This window comes from Passer domesticus, chromosome 3 (genome assembly GCF_036417665.1).
Source record: "Passer domesticus isolate bPasDom1 chromosome 3, bPasDom1.hap1, whole genome shotgun sequence".
NCBI lineage: Eukaryota > Metazoa > Chordata > Aves > Passeriformes > Passeridae > Passer > Passer domesticus.
Window position 1 is genome coordinate 96,337,243 of NC_087476.1, and position 5,841 is coordinate 96,343,083.

The 5,841-nt window shown below is 43.5% G+C and overlaps 1 long non-coding RNA gene across 1 annotated transcript; it reads left to right on the forward strand.

Moving 5' to 3' along the window:
- Positions 1 to 457: 457 nt before the first annotated feature.
- LOC135298201 (uncharacterized) lies at positions 458 to 1,876 on the forward strand. The gene is made up of 3 exons (XR_010360210.1): positions 458 to 837; positions 1,203 to 1,268; positions 1,729 to 1,876. It is a non-coding gene; the product is annotated as an uncharacterized LOC135298201 (long non-coding RNA).
- Positions 1,877 to 5,841: the final 3,965 nt, after the last annotated feature.

Genomic DNA, 5,841 nt, shown 5'->3' on the forward strand with positions numbered 1-5,841 from the left:
CTTTCTTTCTGGCCTGTATTTCTGTCCCCTTGTTCAAATTAATTTTTGAAGTATATTATAGAGCCTGAAGCAGAGATGGATTAAGCTACTTCATCCTTCTTTATATCAGCCATAGTTTCCTCTTTTCCTCTTAAATAATAGCATGTATGTGCTCTTTTTCTGCCTCTGCTGATAACCTAACACTTGTACTTGTGGCTTTATGCCCATTACTAATTATAATTAAATTTGTGCTTTAGCATTTCTGATTTTTAAGCTGGTTCTTTGATTTGTGGTCTAGTTTTCATTTTTTCGCTGTTTTCTTTTTGATTTTCAGGTCCCTAAAGGGCTCTTAACACAACTATAATGGTCTTTAATTCAGCTTTCTATATTTCTCTATTCACAATAGGATAGGTTGCCATTGTGCTTTAACATGGTTTGTCTCAGTAATGGCAAATTTCTTTTCTCTCCTCTATGCTTAAATTCTGTTCTTAGGAGACCTCCTCTTCCATGTTGCTGAATCTGTTGGAGTCTGGGAGGGAGAGTCTGCATTTTCCTTGGGCTCCTGCTAATTCTGCCTCACTTTCAAAGAACATGAAGCACCACCATGCCAGAATGACTGCACCCAAATGACTTCCCAGCTGAGATTTTTAACTAGTAACTACCTACTGATTGCAATCAAGCCTAGAAAAGTGGCTTGCTCCACCAGCATCTTCCTTCACTGTTTGAAACAAATCCCCCGAGCACTTGAACAGTCTGGCATACTGTCTGTTCCTGCTCTACTCTTTTTCTAATGCTTCTAATGCCAGATGAATATTGCTGCTTTCTGCCAGCCACAGTTCTGCCCCTTTGCTGCCTCTGGTAATTTATAAATGCAAAAAAAGCCAAGCTTCAGCATCTCCTTAGTGAGATGGGTGCAGTAGAATTTTTCTTGGTCTCAGCCTTAATCTTGTCTTTGCTTCATTTAAGGAAGGGGTTTTTTTTGTTTGTTTGTTTGTTTTTTTTTTTTTTTTTTTTTTTGTTTTTGTTACTTTAGAGTCAGGTTATGTGCAATCCTCTGTCTCCTGCATCTGTTTTCATTCTGCCTGCGAGGGGCTCCCACTCTTCCTGGCTGCTGCTTGCCCTCCCTGAGCCTGTGCAGGCCATCACTGCTGTCCTCGTGCCTGCCTCTCCTCTCCTTGCACACCCTCCATGCAGCAGCTTCTCCTTCTTTTCCTCACCTGTAGGTTTTGTCACCTTGCCAACCAGCAGGTTGTTTTACCAATCCAGAGAAAGGCACCACAGGTGGGCAGGTGAGTGCTCAGGAATGTGCTTTTCCTGCATCCTTCTCCATGGTCCTGGGACTAAAGTGGGTCCTGGAAGTAGCTAAAGGACAGCATATGAGTCAAAGCTGTTAACTGTTTTTCACACACAGTAGTAAAAATCCCCAGAATTTTAGTGTCTGCCATGAAATTTATTGATTTCCAATAAACTGAAAATGCTTTGGTTACAAAGCAGCTGCTTTTTCATTCTTCCTTCTCCTGTCCTGGAAAATGTCCAGTAGTTGGTGGTGACTTTTTACATAACACTCTTCAAGCCTAGGGAAAAGAACATTTTTTGGGAAAAAAGAGCCTATTTTTCTATAAAATGACTTTTATATAAAAAATATAAAATGACTTTGATATAAAGTATTTAGCTGATTATATAATTTAGTGATTTCCCTCTGCAAAATACAATTTACTCATCTTCTTTTTCTTTATCTTCTTTTCACAGCTTCCCCAGAAGCTGTGATCCTGCAGATCCTGTGATGCTATCAGTTGCATTTACAAAAAGTCTGATATATATATATTTTTGCCCTTTTCATTCACAGTTTAATTTTTTCCCATAGCATTTTAATATGAACAATTATCTTTATCTGAGAGCAAGGAACTAAGAAAAGAAGATATAAAAATCTTGGGTCTCGAATGCTCTGAGGCAGCAGCAGCTGGTTGTTTTGGTCACTGAGGCTTCTGGTTGGGTCTCCAGCATATTGGCTGAGGTGCTGTTCATGAAATGAGCAGGACGGGGACGTGGCCATCACCCTGAGCTCTTGGTGAAATATTAACAATAACTCTGGGGAACATGGAATCTCCCTGTCCCCCTTTCCAGGCTGTAAGTGCATGGAGAAGTCAGGGTAGCTGTGCTGGCATGGTCCACACTGCCATCCTCTCTGGGGCCAGGGGACACAGATGTAACAGTGAAAGTGCTCACTGTTTCTTTAGCATTTTTTTTTTTTTTGCAGGCTTAACTTCTTCATAGGTTAGTAAAGTCTCATTTTGGGGTCTGGCTCTAATTTTGTCAGCAACAACTGGCTGTTGTCTTTGCCAATGACACTTTCTGCCTCTGAGAAGTACCATCCCCTGAGAGATACTGGCCAGGGGGAAACCTCCCCTCTGAGCAGCCTACAGAGAGCTCTGAGCCTCCTCAGTCTGAAAATTAAACACTGGGATGCTGGTAGCTGTTCTGCTGGCAGGTTTTGTTAATGATGAAGAATTACCTATTATGCCAGCATTGGGTGGCTCTGACAATTTCATTAGATATTACTAATAGTGTTATTAATACCCGGCAGCTTCTCTGTGACTCTTGAGCGCGTGTGTGTGTGTGGATGTGCGCGGGTGCTCGCGGGAGGCAGCAATGGAGACAACAAATCTGCTGTCAGAATGCAGCAGCCACTGCTGTCACCTCTCCCTTCCTCCCATGGGGGGCTGTGCCAAGAGTGCCAGTGAGTCTGGCAGGGAAAGGCCTGGCTCTACCTTTCCTGGGAGCAGAAGCATGAGTGAAGCTGGCTGATGGGAAAGATGCTGATCTCTGGTGCTGTGGCACCCTGCTCTGCTGCCAGAGGAGTCCATCTGTGACTTGGGAGGCTGATTCCTGGATCCTCTTGTCATTCATCCTTGCTTCAGCTCTGCTCCCTTTTCGTCCTTCCTGGTTTTTACACTTCTAGACCACAACCAAATAATTCAGTTTCTGGAACAGGTTTAAGTGCTAGAGCTCCTACCTTTAGACAGAGTCTAAAGCAGTGGCACAGGGCTGACCAAATAATGGAAGGTGGAACTGCATTGCTTTCTCAGTAGCATTTTAGCTCAAAGGATTAAAAAATGAAACAAAATTATTGTGGTGCTATCATAATGCAAAAGACATTGATATGACATGCATGCAGCTAGTGCAAAACTGATCTCCATTTAGGGTTCCTTGGAGATCATAGGCATGCAGACTTGAGGGGGAGACATGAGATTAGGGGGAATGCAAGCCAGAACAATTTGGAATGTAGTGATGTAGCTAATCTCCTCCCAGAGGGGTGGCTCAGCCACCCTGGAGGCAGCCTGTCCTGTTCACCTCCTTTAGTGTGGGGCAGCTCCTGCCCAGCTGGCCAGGCAGTGACTTTGCTTTTGTTTGTCTCAGGAAGGGAGAGAATGTGCAGCAGCCTTGCCTCTAAGAGGGCTGGAGTCTTTAAACACCTGTTAAGGCAAGTATCAGAAGTCTGTGTGTCCACCCTTGTCCCTCCAGTATCTGGACATCTGTATTAAATCCAATGTATTTGGATTTAGCCCAGCAAGAGGCAGAAAAGGTAGAATGTGTCTGTTGCACCCAGAGCACTTTATTCATACAGATCTCCTTCTTTTCTTCTTTACCTGCCTAATTTTCAAGATGTTTAAGGACAAATGTCTTCCATACAGTGCTTCATATGAACAGCACCAGGGCATTCCACTCCTGGTCAGCCCCTCAGGGGTTTTTACCCTGCAGTGTGAACCCTGATATCAATGCTTTGCATTGTTGTTTTCTGCTGATCTGGGCGCAGGACTCCTCTGCAGTGCAGTATCAGCAGCTTTGTGCTGAACACAGCTGCTGTCTCGGGCTGCCTTCAGGGCTCTAGCACTTTCTGGGGTTGTTGCAGTCCTGTGGAGGCCAAGGACACAGCCCTCATTTGATCTCCTGGCCTTTCTTCCCATCCCTCTTGCAAGCAACTCTCTTCTGCTGTCTTGTGCAGTGTTGGGAGTAGGTATAAATATGTCAGACCACTTAATTGTAGCCTGGCCCCTTCTATTCATGTAGATGGGCCAGAACAGGAGGAGAATTTCACTCTATTTTCCCCCAGCATTAGTATCATCATGAAATACCTGGGAAGAAGTTTATGAAACTTATGAAAAAGACCTCCTTTTTTTTTTCCCTCTTCATTTCATAATATTTTGAATAAACCATCTGCAGAAGAAATGTGTGCAGAAATAGCTTGTGCATCAGTGCAGGTGAGTTTTTCTGTGTCTTAAAAAATGGAACAATTCTTTCCTACAGCTATTGATTGTCATTCCACATCTATGCTGTCCTCCTAACTTCAAATCAATTTGTGCTTTACCAGGCTCTTTCATGTCATCTTATGACAGAATGCTAACTTTTCCCCTTAAAGGCTATTTATCTCTGTCTCTTTGTAAGGTCAGTGAAAATCACTGTACTCTGGCTCCCTAAAAGTAATCCATCTCGTGGAGGAAATGATGAGGTAGTATTATGTCTGGCAGTCTTTTTAAACAAGTCCTCAGAAACATATAAAAAAACCGTGATAGGCTTGGTCAGGGAGGGGGGAATTGAGGATGTTGCAAGAGTCAAGTTTGGAAGCAATCAATGGGAAGATTGGAGTTTGTATTCTGGAAATGTCCCTGCTTCTGGAATCTAATTGCAGATATTCTCTGCTGCTACAGAGGGGGGGAAAATTAATAGTAATCCAAGCAGGCTCCCAGGTGGTGGAGGGCCATGAGTCTGAATTGGAAGGATAATTTATCTCTTCTGCCACTTTGAAGCCTTTTAGCCTGGGGGAGATCCCTTGTCTAATGAAATTAATTGAATGTGTCTGCAGTCTGGGTACTCCATCTGAATTTAAGTTTTAGCAGTTTCCAGGTATCCACTCCTCTCCAAGAGGCCCAATGCCAGCATAGCGTGTGTCACACATTGCTCCAGGCTCACACAGAATAAAATCTCCAGCACAGAAACAGCCTCCTGCTGTCTTTACCACTGTGTGTCTGAGCTGCCACTGAACTGCATGCACTGCAGTGCAGTCAAAGGATCAAATGCAGTTAGAAAAAGTTGTAGAAGAAATTGTCACAGGCTATTTTAAGTGCAGAACAATAATGTCACAGAAAGCTCCTGAACAGCAGGTTGCCAGAATGTAGGAGACTGTTATTGGGAAAGGGTTACTCTATTTTCATCCTCCTCTTATGCTGCTCACCTCAGTGTTAGTTATTGGCAGTTATTAGAGAAAAACCACTGGAGCAGTTTAATCTTTAGCCTGGCTAGGAATAGCCATTTTTGCACCTGCTGCTGGCTCAGGAGAGTCCAAAGCTCTTGGTGGGAACCATATATCAAACATAAGTCTCTGATGGCAAACAAAAGTGTCCCATGCTCTTTTCTCAAAGAAAATTACAGCTTGGGTATCAATCAGGTGCTGGGAAACTGAGAAACTGAGCTGTAGCTGTAGGCATACACACGGTTGTGACTGCTCATGTCGAAAAAAAGAACTGGATCACTGCAGGAACTCTCTTGCCAAGGTGGGAGCACAGTACCTAGGGGCCCCCAGAAGCAAACTGGTCAAAATATCAAAGGAATCACTACAGACAGCAGTCATACTTTAATGTAGATCTGATGGGGATTGATTCAGCATTTAATTGATCAGGAGAAAATTGGTGGGGAGGGAAACTGGTGACAGGCAGTGTAAACTACCATAGATGGCTAGACACTGTAAATGGGATGGTGTTATTTCTTCCTCATGCTACACAAGAATGCCACAGGCATTTAAATACACTTAGATTTCTTCTCCACTCATTTTTTTTACTGCAGCCTTCTTTTCCCTTCACCACCAAG